The sequence below is a fragment of the Triticum aestivum genome, chromosome 2D (genome assembly GCF_018294505.1).
Source record: "Triticum aestivum cultivar Chinese Spring chromosome 2D, IWGSC CS RefSeq v2.1, whole genome shotgun sequence".
Classification (NCBI taxonomy): domain Eukaryota; kingdom Viridiplantae; phylum Streptophyta; class Magnoliopsida; order Poales; family Poaceae; genus Triticum; species Triticum aestivum.
This window is the reverse complement of record NC_057799.1, coordinates 48972698-48991295: the sequence shown is the minus strand read 5'-3', so window position 1 is coordinate 48991295 and position 18598 is coordinate 48972698.

Genomic DNA, 18598 nt, shown 5'->3' with positions numbered 1-18598 from the left:
AATCCTAATCTCGATCTATGCCAACCCAACAAACACCTTCGGAGATACCTGTAGAGCATCTTTATAATCACCCAGTTACGTTGTGACGTTTGATAGCACACAAGGCATTCCTCCGGTATCTGGGAGTTGCATAATCTCATAGTCGAAGGAATATGTATTTGACATGAAGAAAGCAATAGAAATAAAACTGAACGATCATTATGCTAAGCTACCGAACGGGTCTTGTCTATCACATCATTCTCCTAATGATGTGATCTCGTTATCAAATGACAACTCATGTCCATGGTCAGGAAACTCCCTTAACCATCTTTGATCAACAAGCTAGGCAAGTAGAGGCTCACTAGGGACACAATGTTTGTCTATGTATTCACACATGTATTTAGGTTTCCGATCAATACAATTCTAGCATGAATAATAAACATTTATCATGAATAAGGAAATATAAAATAACAACTTTATTATTGCCTCTAGGGCATATTTCCTTCAACCTGAGGGTTATATTATGGATGAAGAAACTGCTAGAGACTTTTTTGCCTGTAATGATAGAAATGATCTTAAGAAATTATTAGCTAAGCTAAAAGAAAAGGCTTTGAATGCTAGAATGCAATATGATCCAAAGTTTGCTACTTCACCTATCTCTATTACTGATAAGGATTATGAATTCTCTGTCGATCCCGAGTTAATTACTTTGGTTGAATCTGTTCCTTTCTATGGTTATGAATCTGAAACTGTTGTGGCACATCTTACTAAATTGAATGATATAGCCACCCTATTTGCTCATGAGGAAAAAATTCGCTATTACTATATTCTTAAGTTGTTTCCTTTCTCGTGAAAGGGTGATGCTAAGTTATGGTTTAATTCTCTTGCTCCTGGTTGTGTGCGTAGTCCCCAGGATATGATTTACTACTTCTCTGAAAAATATTTCCCTGCTCATAAGAAACAAGCTTCTTTAAAGGAAATTTTTAACTTTGTGCAAATTGAAGAACAGAGTCTCCCGCAAGCTTGGGGGAGGCTTCTCCAATTACTTAATGCTTTGCCTGATCATCCTCTCAAGAAAAATGAAATACTTGATATCTTTTATAATGGACTAACCGATGCTTCTAGGGACCACCTAGATAGTTGTGCTGGTTGTGTTTCCAGGGAACGAACTGTTGAGCAAGCTGAATTGCTATTGAATAATATATTGAGTATGATAATGATTGGACACTTCCGGAACCAACTCCGAAGAAAAGAGGTATTCTATTTCTCAGTCCTGAAGATGTGCAAGAGGCAAAGAAATCTATGAAGGAAAAAGGTATTAAATCTGAAGATGTTAAGAATCTACCGCCTATTGAAGAAATACATGGTCTTGATAACCCGACACAGGTAGTAGAGGTAAACTCTCTTTATAGATTTGATGAAGTTAATATTCCTCATAATAAGTCTGCTAGTCAATACTTGGATGAGTTTGATAATTTTATTGTTAAACAACAAAATTTCAATGCTTATGTTAGTAGACAATTGAAACATAATGCACACATGCTTGACTGCTGGGTGATTATATGAGTAGAACTGTTAATGATCTTAAGCTTATTAGTAAGCACGCTTCCATGGTTAAAACTCAAGTAGAACAAGTACTTAAGGCACAAGATGATTTGCTCAATGAGATGGATAGCAAGAACAATGATAATGTTGTTAGAGTTATGACTAGAGGTGGTAAAATGACCCAGGAACCTTTGTATCCTAAGGGCCATCCTAAGAGAGTTGAGCAAGATTCTCAGAGAATTAATACTAACACACCTAGTCCTAGTGATAAAAAGAAAAAGAAAACTGATAGGACTTTGCATGCTTCTAGTGAACCTGTTATAGATACACCTGAGAATCCCAATGATATTTCTATTTCTGATGTTGAGACACAATCTGGTGATGAACATGAACCTAGTGATAATGTTAATGATGATTTTCATGTTTATGCTCAACCTAGTAATGATAATGATGTAGAGATTGAACATGCTGTTGATCTTGATAATGCATAATCAAAGAATCAACATTATGATAAGAGAGACTTCATTGCTAGGAAACATGGTAAAGACAGAGAACCATGGGTTCAGAAACCCATGCCCTTTCCTCCTAAACCATCCAAGAAAAAGGATGATGAGGATTTTGAGCGCTTTGCTGAAATGATTAGACCTATCTTTTTGTGTATGCGTTTGACTGATATGCTGAAAATGTCTCCTTATGCTAAGTATATGAAAGATATTGTTACTAATAAAAGGAGGATATCGGAAGCTGAAATTTCCACCATGCTTGCTAATTATACTTTTAAGGGTGGAATACTAAAGAACTAGGAGATCCAGGAGTACCAACTATACAATGCTCCATTAAAAGAAATTATGTTAAAACTGCTTTATGTGATCTTGGAGCCGGTGTTAGTGTTATGCCTTTCTCTTTGTATCGTAGACTTGAATTGAATAAGTTACCTACTGAAATCTCTTTGCAAATGGCTGATAAAGCAACTGCTATACCCATCGGTATTTGTGATGATGTGCCTGTTGTGGTTGCAAACATTACTATCTTAACGAACTTCGTTATTCTTGATATTCCCGAGGACGACACTATGTCGATCATCCTTGGTAGACCCTTTTTGAATACTGCAGGGGCTATTATTGATTGCAACAAAGGTAATGTCACTTTTCATGTTAATGGTAATGAGCATACGGTACACTTTCCGAAGAAACAACCTCAAGTTCATAGTATCAATTCTATTGGAAAAATTTCAACTATTACTATTGGAGGTTCTGAATTCCCTCTTCCTACTGTCAAAAACAAATACGACATTCTTATTGTTGGGGACATACATATCCCCGTTGAGGTAACCTAGTGTTATTCGAAAGTTCTTCGGGTTCATGTCATTTGGAAGAAGTTTGTTAATAAGACTTGATCAACCTTGTTAATGGATTCCTTTTGATGAGCATGAGATGGATGAATTTAGAAAGCACAACTTTCTGTACCTACTTTTTACTTTTTGTTATCTAGATTAAATAAAGCAAAAATAGTATTATCTGTCTATTTTCTGAATTATCCATGCAATAAAAAATTCCCCGAAAATAAAAGTTCTCCAAATGCCTTGAAAATTTAGTATGATTTTTTATAGAACATTTTAGAATTTCTGGCACTGAACATGCACCAGGGTGCTGCACCAGTGGGCCACAAGGGTGGAGGGCACACCCCCTGCCTTGTGGGTCCCACGTAGGCCCCTCTCACTTATTGCAGCACCCATCCACTTCGTCTTCCTCCAGAAAAAATCATCCCATTGCTCAAACCCGTGTTCTTGCTCATCTTGCTGCCATTTTCGATCTCCTTGTGCAAAGCTCCATTTGCAAAACTGTTTTGGGGGATTGTTCTTCGGTATGTGACTCCTCCAATGGTCCAATTAGTTTTTGTTCTAGTGCTTTATTTATTGCAAATTTTCGTTGCTGTGGTGACGTTGTTCTTGAGCTTGCATGTCAAATTTATATGGTACAAAGTAGTTTTGATGCATGACATAGCCTCTAGACACTTGTAGGAGTAGTTGCTATCAATTTTGTTGAGTTTGGTTCACTTTTATTCTGAGTCACTAAAAATTTCAGAAATTTTCACAGGAAGAAAAATGTTTAGGAAAATGTACCAAGGTGGTTCCTCGAGGAAGCAAGCACCGAGGCTAGTGATACGTGAGCCGGACCTTGAACCACCAAGGGAAGCTCAAGTACGGCCTTGCAAATGGCCATTGGATCAATTTATGGTTCATGCAAGTTTCAAAGAGGAATTTGATGCGTACGTATGAAATGCTAATCTTGAGGACTTCGTATCAGATAAGTGTCCTCAGTACTATCACCTCACCGATTCCTTTGTGCGGAGGTTTGAATTTACATCTAAGCGCAATACCCGTACTGTTTTATTTGATCTTTATGATGAATCATATACCATGGACCTTGAAGATTTTAATACTGCATGCAAAATCTCACAATGGGGCATTCATAATGAGCCTCACAAAGCTGAATACAATGATTTCCTTGCTAGAATTACTGTGGGAGAAACTAGAAATATCACACAAGCTACCATAGGAAGCATTCACTTTCCTGCCATACATTATTTTGCTCTCTTTATAGGTAGATGCATTAACGCTAAGCATGAGCATAGCCACCTTTGCGTTCCAGCTCTTAGTGTCCTCAAGTGTGCGGTGTTAGGTGACAAGCGATATAACTTGGGGGCTATTATTGCGAGGAGGTTACACCTTAATGCTAAAGATGGAGATTTATTTGGTGGGATTTATGCAACTCGTTTAGCTAATTATCTTGGAATACACATAAGGGGGAATGACAGTGAGTTACCGCATGCTTTTCTAGATTATAATGCTATGGTATGCTACCAGTTTCTTGAGAGGAATGAACAGTCCCTCCAATACCGACTAATCTTTGACAAACGGCGTGCTTTCCATATTACCCTTCCTGCTCCTGCCTTCTTTAACTTTTAGGTAAATGAGAGATATTTTTATAACTAGAGAGGAGGCAAAAGAGTATGAGAGAGCAGAGGAGGCCGCTCGCCTCCATGAAGCAGCTCGCCAAGCGGTAGCTGCCGCGGCACAGTACAACCCCAACTACGATTTTGGATACAATCCGGGCGAGTCGTGGCCCTAGACAACTTAGGCCAAAAGCCTAAGCTTGGGGGAGTACGTATTTCTCACTGACATTATATTCATGTTCACACACTCATTCCAGTTGTCGGTGTTCATACTTTTTCATTGTATTATCCATGTTAGTTTATTTTTTTTTCCTGCTTTCTTCTTGTGTGTTTGAAAAACCTTAAGAAGAAACAAAAAAATTAGTTGTAGCTTATTTCCTTTCCATGTTTATTTAGTAGTAGTATTAAAATAAAACCCAAAAAGATTTCTCGTTCTTCTTTTGCTTGTTGGGAGCTTTCCCGTGTAAATAGTTTTTTCTCGTTCTTGTTTTACTTTCTTCAGAAAAACAAAAACTCCAAAAACATTTCAGTGTGTTTCTTTGAAATTCGTTTCTTTTCTTTGGGGTCGAGAGGAGAAGACCACGATGAAAATGTTGAGTGGCTCTCATATGCACTATTGTTGATCTAACAAAGAGCCCATATTACCTTGCCTTCTCCTTTGATTAAATGTTTGCAGATTCCAGCTTAGTCCAATGCACATGCATTATTATTATTATCCACACCGTTCGGTCGTGTGAGTGAAAGGCAATAATGACGATATATGATGAAATGATTGAGATGAGGAAAAGCTGGTATGAACTCGACCTATCTTGTTTTTGTAAATATGATTAGTTCATCGTTCTTGATCCAGCCTATTATGAATGAAACATGTTTGCAATGACAATTAGAGATTATAGTTACTCATGCCATGCTTAATTAGCTAGGAGCTTATAATGGTTTACCTTGCGTGCCAACATGCTTTTAAAATGGTTGTGATGTAGTATGATAGGATGGTATCCTCCTTTGAATGATTCGAGTGGCTTGACTTGGCACATGTTCACGCATGTAGTTGAAACGAAATCAACATAGCCTCCACGATATTTATGTTCATGGTGATTTATATCCTACTCATGCTTGCACTCAATGTTGGTTAATCTCAGTGCATGTTTATGACTGTTGTCGCTCTCTAGTTGGTCGCTCCTCATTCTCTTGCTAGCCTTCAATTGTACTAAGCGGGAATACTGCTTGTGCATCCATCTCCATAAACCCAAAGTTGTTCCATATGAGTCCACCATACCTACCTATATGCGGTATTTACCTGCCATTCCAAGTAAATTTGCATGTGCCAAACTCTAAACCTTCAAATAATAATTTGTTTTGTATGCCCGAATCGCTCAGGTAGCCACTGGGGGCTGTCAGTATCTTCCATGCTAGGTGGGTTATTCTCACGATGAGTGGACTCCGCTCATCATTCACGAGAAAATGGCTGGTAACCGGGATGCCCAGTTCCATGCTCAAATCAAATCAAATTATAACTTCAAACAAAACTCCCCCAGGATTGTTGTTAGTTGGACGGTACCCGTTGTTTCGGACCAACCGTGGAATGTGCTTGTTGGTGGTGGGGGAGCATAAAATTTACCATTATGTTTGGGAACCTCCTATAATGTATTTAGTATGGAAGATACCGAGATATCTTGGTTGATATGTTGACAATGAAAGCATACCGCTCAAAATATTATTCATCTCTGTTTTAAAGCTCGAGCTCTGGCACCTCTGCAAATCCCTGCTTCCCTCTGCGAAGGGCCTATCTATTTACTTTTATTGCTGAGTCATCATCCTCTTATAAAAAGCACCAGTTAGAGAGCACTACTGCCATTTGTATGCGTTGTTATTAATCGATATTGAGTATGACTGTGACTGGATCTATTTTGCCATGAATTGCAATGTCTAGTCAGTCCTACATCTTCAGGGGTGCTCTGCATTTATGTTTTGCGGTCTCAGAAAGGGCTAGCGAGATACCATCTTGTTATATCATATCATGATTGTTTTGAAAAAGTGTTGTCATCCGATATTTATTATCATTGCTCGCTAGTTGATTATGCCATTGATATGAGTAAATGTGAGACCTAAATGTTAGTGTGAATATGGTTAGTTCATAATCTTTGCTGAAAACCTGAATGCTGGCTTTACATATTTGCAACAACAAGATCAAACAGAGTTTGTAAAAGTTTTTCTTTATCACTTTCAGTTTGGCAACTAAATTGCTTGAGGACAAGCAATGGGTTAAGCTTGGGGGAGTTGATACGTCTCCATCGTATCTACTTTTCCAAACTCTTTTGCCCTTGTTTTGGACTTTAATTTGCATGATTTGAATGGAACTAACCCGGACTGACGCAGTTTTCAGCAGAATTGCCATGGTGTTATTTTTGTGCAGAAATAAAAGTTCTCGGAATGACCTGAAACTTCACGGAGAATATTTTTGGAATAAATAAAAAATATTGGCGAAAGAATCAACTGAGGGGGACCCACCTGCTGTCCACAAGGGTGGAGGGCATCCCCCCTAGGGTGTGCCCCCTGCCTTGTGGGTCCTCTGGACCTCCACCGACCTCAACTCCAACTCCATATATTCACGTTCGGGGAGAAAAAATCAGAGAGAAGGATTCATCACGTTTTACAATACGGAGCCGCCGCCACCTCCTGTTCTTCCTCGGGAGGGCAGATCTGGAGTCCGTTTTGGGCTCCGGAGAGGGGAAATCGTCGCCATCGTCATCATCAACCATCCTCGATCACCAATTTCATGATGCTCACCGCCATGCGTGAGTAATTCCATCGTAGGCTTGCTGGACGGTGATGGGTTGGATGAGATTTATCATGTAATCGAGTTAGTTTTGTTAGGGGTTGATCCCTAGTATCCACTATGTTCTGAGATTGATTTTGCTATGACTTTGCTATGCTTAATGCTTGTCACTAGGGCCCGAGTGCCATGATTTCATATCTGAACCTATTATGTTTTCATGAATATATTTGTGTTCTTGATCCTATCTTGCAAGTTATAGTCACCTACTACGCGTTATGATCCGGTGACCCCGGAGTGACAATAGTCGGGGCACTTCCCGGTGATGACCGTAGTTTGAGGAGTTCATGTATTCACTAAGTGCTAATGCTTTGGTCTGGTTCTCTATTAAAAGGAGGCCTTAATATCCCTTAGTTTCCATTAGGACCCCACTGCCACGGGAGGGTAGGACAAAAGATGTCATGCAAGTTCTTTTCCATAAGCACGTATGACTATATTCGGAATACATGCCTACATTATATTGATGAATTGGAGCTAGTTCTATGTCATCCTAGGTTATAACTGTTGCATGATGAATGCCATCCGACATAATTATCCATCATTGATCCATTACCTATGAGCTCTTCACATATTGATCTTTGCTACGTTACTTTGCCATTGCCACTATTACAATTGCTACAAAACTGCTAGTGTTACTTTTGCCACCATTACCTTTACTTCCACACTAGTTTGCTACTAAATACTTTGCTGCATATATTAAGTCTTTCAGGTGTGGTTGAATTGACAACAGAGCTGCTAATACTTGAGAATATTCTTTGGCTCCCCTTGTGTCGAATTAATAAATTTGGGTTGAATACTCTACACTCGAAAACGGTTGCGATCCCCTATACTTGTGGGTTATCAACCCGCGAGATCTATTTATCCAATCTACTATAGTTTTACCTATCTTTTTACCCGTGAGGGATTGACGACCCCTCTCTTACATCAGGTTGCAAGTATTTGTTCTTTGTGTGCAGGAGCCATTCACGTGGTGTTGCGTGGTTCTCCTACTGGTTCGATAACCTTGGTCTCATCACTGAGGGAAATACCTACCATAGCTGTGCTGCATCATCCCTTCCTCTTTGGGGAAATACCGGCGTAGTTCAAGCCGCATCACCATACTCAGTATACCGAAATCCTTGTTACCAGTTTTGTTCTTCTTTCTCGTTATTGTGTTCCGGCATCCCGTGACGAAGTCACGTGTGTCTCGCTAGACGACGATTTATGCAGTGACACTGAGAGGGCCCTAATAATATCTCTGCGTCATCGGAGGAGCAAATCCCACTCTCGAGCTATCCGGCCACTTGTCAAACTTTCCGATGAACCTGTAGGTTGTCGTTATGATCACCGTGTTACAGGTGACGTTTGAGAAACCCCAAAGCCCATCGTACGGCAAGAAGTGACTATGATACTCTCATGGTCTAAGGAGCAATGACACATGTTAACGCTCCATGTTATTATAATTGAATACAGACGATATTAATCCAATTCACAACAAACAAATTTGGATTAGTTCAATATGATCATTCTAACAACGTCATAATCTCCATGTTGTTTTAGGATCATCGTTACACTATCGGTTCATCGGAAGGTTTGTGGTGAACTACTCACGCATTATCAAAAGGCAGCAAGGATGATGTAGAATGAAGGAAATATGCCCTAGAGGCAATAATAAAGTTATTATTTATTTCCTTATTTCATGATAAATGTTTATTATTCATGCTAGAATTGTATTAACCGGAAACTTAGTACATGTGTGAATACATAGACAAACAGAGTGTCACTAGTATGCCTCTACTTGACTAGCTCGTTGAATCAAAGATGGTTAAGTTTCCTAGCCATAGACATGAGTTGTCATTTGATTAACGGGATCACATCATTAGAGAATGATGTGACTGACTTGACCCATTCCGTTAGCTTAGCATTTGACCGTTTAGTATATTGCTATTGCTTTCTTCATGACTTATACATGTTCCTATGACTATGAGATTATGCAACTCCCGTTTACCGGAGGAACACTGTGTGTGCTACCAAACGTCACAACGTAACTGGGTGATTATAAAGGTGCTCTACAGGTGTCTCCGAAGTTACTTGTTGAGTTGGCGTATTTCGAGATTAGGATTTGTCACTTCGATCGTCGAAGAGGTATCTCTGGGCCCACTCGGTAATGCACATCACTTAAGCCTTGCAAGCATTGTAAGTAATGAGTTAGTTGCGGGATGATGTATTACGGAACAAGTAAAGAGACTTGCCGGTAACGAGATTGAACTAGGTATTGAGATACCGACGATCGAATCTCGGGCAAGTAACATACCGATGACAAAGGGAACAACGTATGTTGTTATGCGGTTTGACCGATAAAGATCTTCGTAGAATATGTAGGAGTCTATATGAGCATCCAGGTTCCGCTATTGGTTATTGACCGGAGACGTGTCTCGGTCATGTCTACATAGTTCTCGAACCCGTAGGGTCCGCACGCTTAACGTTCGGTGACGATTTGTATTATGAGTTTATGTGTTTTGATGTACCGAAGGTAGTTCGGAGTCCCGGATGAGATCGGGGACATGACGAGGAGTCTCGAAATGGTCGAGACGTAAAGATCGATATATTGGACGACTATATTCGGACAACGGAAAGGTTCCGAGTGATTCGGGTATTTTTCGGAGTACCGGAGAGTTACGGGAATTCGCCGGGGAGTATATGGGCCTTATTGGGCTTTAGGGGAAAGAGAGAGGGGAGGCTGCGCGCCACCTAATGCTTAGTCCGAATTGGACTAGGGGGAGGGGCGGCGCCCCCTCCTTCCTTCTCTTCTCTTTTCCCTTTCCTTCTCTCCTACTCCTACTACTTGAAAGGGGGGGGGGGAATCCTACTCCCGGTGGGAGTAGGACTCCCCAGGGCGCGCCATAGAGAGGGCCGGCCCCTCCCCTCCTCCACTCCTTTATATACGTGGCCAGGGGGCACCCCATAGACACAACAATTGATCTCTGGATCTTTTAGCCGTGTGCGGTGCCCCCCTCCACCATATTTGTAACGCCCCGGATCTGATGCGCCAGGTGCCATCCAGTTATTCGCCGCCGTTGCCATGTCATTCGCTTGCGTGTTGCACTTTGCCATGTCATCATCTGCATTGCATCATCATGTTTTTCAAAACTTGCATCCGGCCTTTTTCCCCGTTGTCCGTTTCGCGTTCTGACACTCTCGCCGCGCCCGTCACCCCTCCCAGACCTTGTTTCGTGAGCGGGAGAAAAACGTTCTCGGAATGGGATGAAAGTTGGCGTGCGGTCTTATTATAGTGTAGGTAGGCCGCCTGTCAAGTTTCGTCGCATTCGGAGTCCTTTTGATAGCCCAACCGTTAAACTTATAGCGGCACTTTCGTCGGGCAAACGTCGGACGTTTTCGGTCTCCGGAAACTGCCGCCGGGCCTCTCTCTCTCTTCTATCCTGCAGCCCTTGGCCTTTCTAGCACAGCCCACTGTAGCCCACCTAGTTCCCCCTCTGTCCGGAGCCGCACGATCGCGATCGGAGGGCTCCGAAAGCCCCAAAACCCCCCTAACCTAGCCTACCTGCTATAAATGGGCACCCCCTCTCCATTTTGGGCAACCCCCCCTCCCCGCCGCCACCTCCTCTTTTTCCGCGCCACCCAACCCGCAGTCGCCTCCTCCCACCTCGGGGGCCGCGCCGCCGCCTTTCCCCTCCAAATTCGGCGCCCCCAGCCTCCTCTCGCCACTTGGCAAGCCCCCAATGGCTAGCCGCCGCCAGCGCCGCCGCTCTGGCCAACCAGAGCGCGCCACGCGGGGCTCCCCACAGCTCCAGCCGCCGCGGCCCGCGGAGCCCATCGCGGGCCTGTGCAGGCCCAGATCCCCGCCGCCGCTTGGCCCGCGCGAGGCCCGGCCGCGCGCCGCCCGACCTCGACCACGTGCCTCCCCGAGCTCCCTGCGACCCCCGCCGGCGGCTTCGTCCCCGAGTCGCCGCTCCGCGTCGTGCCTCGACGCCGCCGCCGGTGAGCGTCGTCGCCGCCCCGCCAGGTCGCGCCGCCCCGTCCGGCTTCCTCCTCTCTCTCCTGACCCCGTCTCTCTCTCCCCTGCAGGTCCCCGCCGCCATGGGAGCCGAGCTCCGCCACGTCCCTCCGCCTCCCAGCTCGCCGCCGGCCCCGTCTTCGGCCAGATCCGGCCGGGGGACGGCCAGATCCGCCGCCCCACACCCGTCCCTGTCCTCCCCCGCCGCCTCCGTCGAGCTCCGTCGCCGTCGCTGCCATGGCCGATCGGGAGGAGCCCCGATCCGCCGCTGCATCGACCGCGTGTGGCCTCCGCGTGGGCCCCGCATCCGGCCCAACCCAGCCCAGCTCCGCCTCTCTCCGGCCCAAGGCCACGCTGGTGAGAAGCCCGGCTATCCCCCGCCCTGAGCGCCGCTTAGTTATTTTGCGCTCACTGTGCCTGTTTTTTTCCGCAAAGTCCCAGATTTTGCATATTATGTGTACACCTTTGACATGCCATATCTACATGCTCGGTGCTCCGATTTGTGCATATGATATATCAAAATGTTCATCATGATGTGCTCTCAATTTTGTTCCATTGTGCCATTCTTGTTTGAGTCCATCTTGATGTTCTAATCATCGTTGCACGAGTGCTATATGCTGTTAACTGCTGTCTGTTTACAGAACTTGGTGAATTGTCTTTTTCATTGCATTTTGTGTGTGCATCCTATGAGCTTGATGTCTACATGTGTTTTGAACTACATCATGCCATCCTTACAGTGGTGCTAGTCTTGTATTTTTAGGATCTATGTGGTGACTAGCACAAGCATGCAAAATAGCCTCCGTGATGTTGCTGATTTCTGTGACTTAGTCATTTCTGCTAAGTCTGAATCTGTTATATTTTGTTGCTATTTAAACCTGCTGTCTCCATGAGTTCTATGCATAATCTGGAGATGTTCACTAAGGATGTTTTGTTACACATGTTATGCTATATCCATCCATGCCCATGTTTGCAATTATGGAGTGCTCTAACATGTCTTAATCTTGCTCTACTTTTGCTATAAAATGTTCCTGGCAGATTGTTTACATGTTAATCAATTTTGCCATGGTGGTTACCAGTGATCCATGCACCCTATGACTATTCTCTTGCCATGCTTAGCTTCATATTTATGCCTTCTTATTGTTGGATTCCTTCACATGCCATGTATTGCTCTGTGGTGAGTGGTTCAAGCTCACCAACATGCCTACTTATCGTTGTTTCTGCCATGAACTGTTATTTTCACTGTCTGAATCTGTCATATTACTTGCTATGTTTACATTGGTGCCATCATATCTTCTGTGCCTTTTTGGCTCGTGATCAGTAAGAGACTTTTGTTCTAGGCAATTAGTAGATTCATTCCATGCCTTTGTTTTCTATGATATGTTCCTGTAGCATGTTGTTGAATAGCTCCAAACTTTGCAACCTGATGTTTTTTCTGCCATGTCCAGTAATTTCTGCCAAGTCTGTGAAACTGTTATTATTTGCAATCTTGCCATGTCCTTTTGAGCATGTTCTAGTGATTTATGAAGATAGCTCAGTGTTCATGTTTTGTCATGATTTACCTGTACATCATGTACATGCCTTTTGTTTTTATGTTGAGGTGCTGTAGCATATTGTTTTGTTGCTTGCAAGATGTCTAGTTGCTGTTTTGGACAGATTGTTGTTATATCTTGTTTGGAGTGTATGTGTTGCACCGTTGCTCCGTTTTGAGCATGCTCTATATGAAACTTGCTTAGAATTGCATGTAGTTTCATATTATCATGTTGCATCCATGCCTTGAGTGTGTTTGTTTGATGTTTAAATGCATTTTGCACCAATGCCATGCTTAACTTGTTTTGCTCATATCTTCTAGGCCGTAGCTCCGAATCTAATGAACTTTATATATAACTTGACTAGCATTTCGTGTAGATCATTTTGGTGCATTTTAACTTTCTGTTTAACAACTTGAACATAAGGTTTATTCAGATCTGGACCAATTTCGAAATTTGCATATGAGGACTTACCGGATTTGTTATATGTTGTTTCCGGCCTTATTTAAACTTGCTTTGATGTGTTGTTCTTGTATGCATCATCTCTTGCCGTGTGTAGCTTCATGTAGCCTTGTCATGCATCATACTTGATTGAGCATCATGCCTTGTTCATGTGTGATGTGTTTACCATGTTGTGTGCTTCTTCTCGATAGTTCCCGTGTCGTTGCGATCGTGAGGATTCGTTCGTCTTCGTGGCTTCATCTTCTTCATGGACTCGTTCTTCTTCCTAGCGGGATTTCAGGCAAGATGACCGTCACCTTGGATCTCATTACTATCAGTGCTATGCTAGTTGCTTCGTTCTATCGCTATGTTGCGCTACCTATTCACTTGCTCTTCAAGCCTCCCAAATTGCCATGAACCTCTAACCTTTGTCACCCTTCCTAGCAAATCATTGTTTGGCTATGTTACCGCTTTGCTCAGCCCCTCTTATAGCGTTGCTAGTTGCAGGTGAAGATGAAGATTGCTCCATGTTGGATTATGTTTATGTTGGGATATCACAATATCTCTTATTTAATTAATGCATCTATATACTTGGTAAAGGGTGGAAGGCTCGACCTTATGTCTGGTGTTTTGTTCCACTCTTGCCGCCCTAGTTTCCGTCATACCGGTGTTATGTTCCTTGATTTTTGCGTCCCTTACGCGGTTGTGTGATTTATGGGACCCCCTTGACAGTTCGCTTTGAATAAAACTCTTCCAGCAAGGCCCAACCTTGGTTTTACATTTGCCTCACCTAGCCCTTTTCCCTTGGGAGTCGCGCTCTCGAGGGTCATCTTTATTTACCCCCCGGGCCAGTACTCCTTCGAGTGTTGGTCCAACCTGTCAGTCGCCGGTGGCCACCAGGGGCAACTCTGGGCTGGCCTACCGGAAGCTTGGACAATCCGGTGTGCCCTGAGAACGAGATATGTGCAGCTCCTATCAGGATTCGTCGGCACATTCGGGCAGCTTTGCTGGTCTTGTTTTACCATTGTCAAAATGTCTTGTAACCGGGATTCCGAGACTGATCGGGCCTTCCCGGGAGAAGGAATATCCTTCGTTGACCGTGAGAGCTTATAATGGGCTAAGTTGGGACACCCCGGCAGGGTATTATCTTTCGAAAGCCGTGCCCGCGGTTATGTGGCAGATGGGAATTTGTTAATGTCCGGTTGTAGAGAACTTGACACTTGACCTTAAATAGAATGCATCAATCGCGTGTGTAGCCGTGATGGTCTCTTCTCGGCGGAGTCCGGGAAGTGAACACGGTTTATGGGTTATGTTTGACTTAAGTAGGAGTTCAGGATCACTTCTTGATCATTACTAGTTCACGACCGTTCCGTTGCTTCTCTTCTCGCTCTTATTTGCGTAAGTTAGCCACCATACTTGCTTAGCCGCTGCTGCAACCTGCACCTTATCCATTCCTTTCCCATTAAGTTTTTCTAGTCTTGATACCCATGGTAATGGGATTGCTGAGTCCACGTGGCTCACAGATTACCACAACACCAGTTGCAGGTACAGGTTTTGCGATGATCATGACGCGAGAGCGATGTTACTTGTGTTGGACTTCTTCTTCTACTTCTTCTTCGATCAGGGGATAGGATCCAGGTCGGCAGCCTGGGCTAGCAGGGTGGATGTCGTTGAGTTTCTGTTTGTGTTTCATCCGTAGTCGGATGTTGATCTTATGTATGATGTATTGATGTATTCTTGTGGCATTGTATGCCTCTTGTCTGTATCCCCAACTATTATGTAATGTTGATGTGAGGATATCCACCTTGCAAAAGCGTGTCAATATGCGGTTCTATCCTTGGTGGGACCTTCGAGTCTCTTTAGGATAGTATCGCATATTGGGCGTGACAATATTTCACCTCGATAATATCGTAGCGGTGCTTAGGCGAAGCCCTGCGTCGGTAGCATCATCATCACCATCACCACGTCGTCGTGCTGACGGAACTCTCCCTCAAAGCTTAGCTGGATCGGAGTTCGAGGGACGTCATCGAGCTGAACGTGTGCTGAACTCGGAGGTGTCGTACGTTCGGTACTTGGATCGGTCGGATCGTGAAGACGTACGACTACATCAACCACGTTGTGCTAACGCTTCCGCTTTCAGTCTACGAGGGTACGTGGACAACACTCTCCCCTCTCGTTGCTGTGCATCACCATGATCTTGCATGTGTGTAGGAAAATTTTGAAATTACTACGTTCCCCAACAATGGCATCCGAGCCAGGTTTTATGCGTAGATGTTATATGCACGAGTAGAACACAAGTGAGTTGTGGGCGATATAAGTCATACTGCTTACCAGCATGTCATACTTTGGTTCGGCGGTATTGTTGGATGAAGCGGCCCGGACCGACATTACGCGTACGCTTACGCGAGACTGGTTCTACCGACGTGCTTTGCACACAGGTGGCTGGCGGGTGTCAGTTTCTCCAACTTTAGTTGAACCGAGTGTGGCTACGCCTGGTCCTTGAGAAGGTTAAAATAGCACTAACTTGACAAACTATCATTGTGGTTTTGATGCGTAGGTAAGAACGGTTCTTGCTCAGCCCGTAGCAGCCACGTAAAACTTGCAACAACAAAGTAGAGAACGTCTAACTTGTTTTTGCAGGGCTTGTTGTGATGTGATATGGTGAAGGCATGATGCTATATTTTATTGTATGAGATGATCATGTTTTGTAACCGAGTTATCGGCAACTGGCAGGAGCCATATAGTTGTCGCTTTATTGTATGCAATGCAATCGCCCTGTAATGCTTTACTTTATCACTAAGCGGTAGCGATAGTCGTAGAAGCATAAGTTGGCGAGACGACAACGATGCTACGATGGAGATCAAGGTGTCGCGCCGGTGACGATGGTGATCATGACGGTGCTTCGAAGATGGAGATCACAAGCACAAGATGATGATGGCCATATCATATCACTTATATTGATTGCATCTGATGTTTAACTTTTATGCATCTTATCTTGCTTTGATTGATGGTAGCATTATAAGATGATCTCTCACTAAATTATCAAGGTATAAGTGTTCTCCCTGAGTATGCACCGTTGCAAAAGTTCTTCGTGCTGAGACACCACGTGATGATCGGGTGTGATAGACTCTACGTTCAAATACAACGGGTGCAAAACAGTTGCACACGCGGAATACTCAGGTTAAACTTGACGAGCCTAGCATATGCAGATATGGCCTCGGAACACTGAGACCGAAAGGTCGAGCGTGAATCATATAGTAGATATGATCAACATAGTGATGTTCACCATTGAAACTACTCCATCTCACGTGACGATCGGACATGGTTTAGTTAATTTGGATCACGTGATCACTTAGAGGATTAGAGGGATGTCTATCTAAGTGGGAGTTCTTAAGTAATATGATTAATTGAACTTAAATTTATCATGAACTTAGTCCTGGTAGAATTAGCATATCTATGTTGTAGATCAATAGCTCGCGTTTAGCTCCCCTGTTTTATTTTGATATGTTCCTAGAGAAAACTAAGTTGAAAGATGTTAGTAGCAATGATGCGGACTTGGTCCGTGATCTGAGGATTAACCTCATTGCTGCACAGAAGTATTATGTCCTTGATGCACCGCTAGGTGACAGACCTATTGCAGGAGCAGATGCAGACGTTATGAACGTTTTGACAAAAGCTCGGTGTGATGACTACTTGATAGTTAAGTGCACCATGCTTTACGGCTTAGAACCGGGACTTCAAAAATGTTTTGAATGCCACGGAGCATATAAGATGTTCCAAGAGTTGAAATTGGTATTTCATACTCATGCCCGTGTCGAGAGGTATGAGACCTCTGGCAGTACTTTGCCTACAAGATGGAGGAGAATAGCTCAACCAATGAGCATGTGCTCAGATTGTCTGGGTACTACAATTGCTTGAATCAAGTGGGAGTCAATTTTCCAGATAAGATAGTAATTGACAGAATTCTCTAGTCACTATCACCAAGTTATTAGAACTTCATGATGAACTATAATATTCAAGGGATGACGAAAGTAATTCCCGAGCTCTTCGCGATGCTGAAATCGACGAAGGTAGAAATCAAGAAAGAGCATCAAGTGTTGATGGTTAACAAGACCACTAGTTTCAAGTAAAGGGACAAAGGGAAGAAAAGGGAACTTCAAGAAGAAGGACAAGCAAGTTGCTGCTCAAGTGAAAAAGCCCAAGTCTGTACCTAAGCCTGAAACTGAGTGCTTCTACTGCAAAGGGACTGGTCACTGGAAGCGGAACTGCCCCAAGTATTTGGCGGATAAGAAGGATGGTAAAGTGAACAAAAGTATATTTGATATACATGTTATTGATGTGTACCTTACTAGTGTTTATAGCAACCCCTCAGTATTTGATACTAGTTCAGTTGCTAAGATTAGTAACTCGAAACGGGAGTTGCAAAATGAACAGAAACTAGTTAAGGGCGAGGTGACGATGTGTGTTGGAAGTAGTTCCAAGATTGATATGATCATCATCGCACACTCCCTATACTTTCGGGATTAGTGTTGAACCTAAATAAGAGTTATTTGGTGTTTGCGTTGAGCATAAATATGATTTGATCATGTTTATTGCAATACGGTTATTCATTTAAGTTAGAGAATAATTGTTGTTCTGTTTACATGAATAAAACCTTATATGGTTACACACCCAATGAAAATGGTTCATTGGATCTCGATCGTAGTGATACACATATTCATAATATTGAAGCCAAAAGGTGCAAAGTTAATAATGATAGTGCAACTTATTTATGGCACTGCCGTTTAGGTCATATTGGTGTAAAGCGCATGAAGAAACTCCATGCTGATGGGCTTTTGGAATCACTTGATTACGTATCACTTGAAGCTTGCGAAGCATGCCTCTTGGGCAAGATGACTAAAACGCCGTTCTCCGGAACAATGGAGCAAGCAACTGACTTACTGGAAATAATACATACTGATGTATGCGGTCCGATGAGTGTTGAGGCTCGCGGCGGGTATCATTATTTTCTGACCTTCACAGATGATTTGAGCAGATATGGGTATATCTACTTGATGAAACATAAGTCTGAAACATTTGAAAAGTTCAAAGAATTTCAGAGTGAAGTGGAAAATCATCGTGACAAGAAAATAAAGTTTCTACGATCTGATCGCGGAGACAAATATTTGGGTTAGGAGTTTGGTCTTCAATTAAAACAATGTGGAATAGTTTCACAAATTCGTGCCACCTGGAACACCACAGCATAATGGTGTGTCCAAACGTTATAACCGTACTTTATTGGATATAGTGCAATCTATGATGTTTCTTACCGATTTACCACTATAA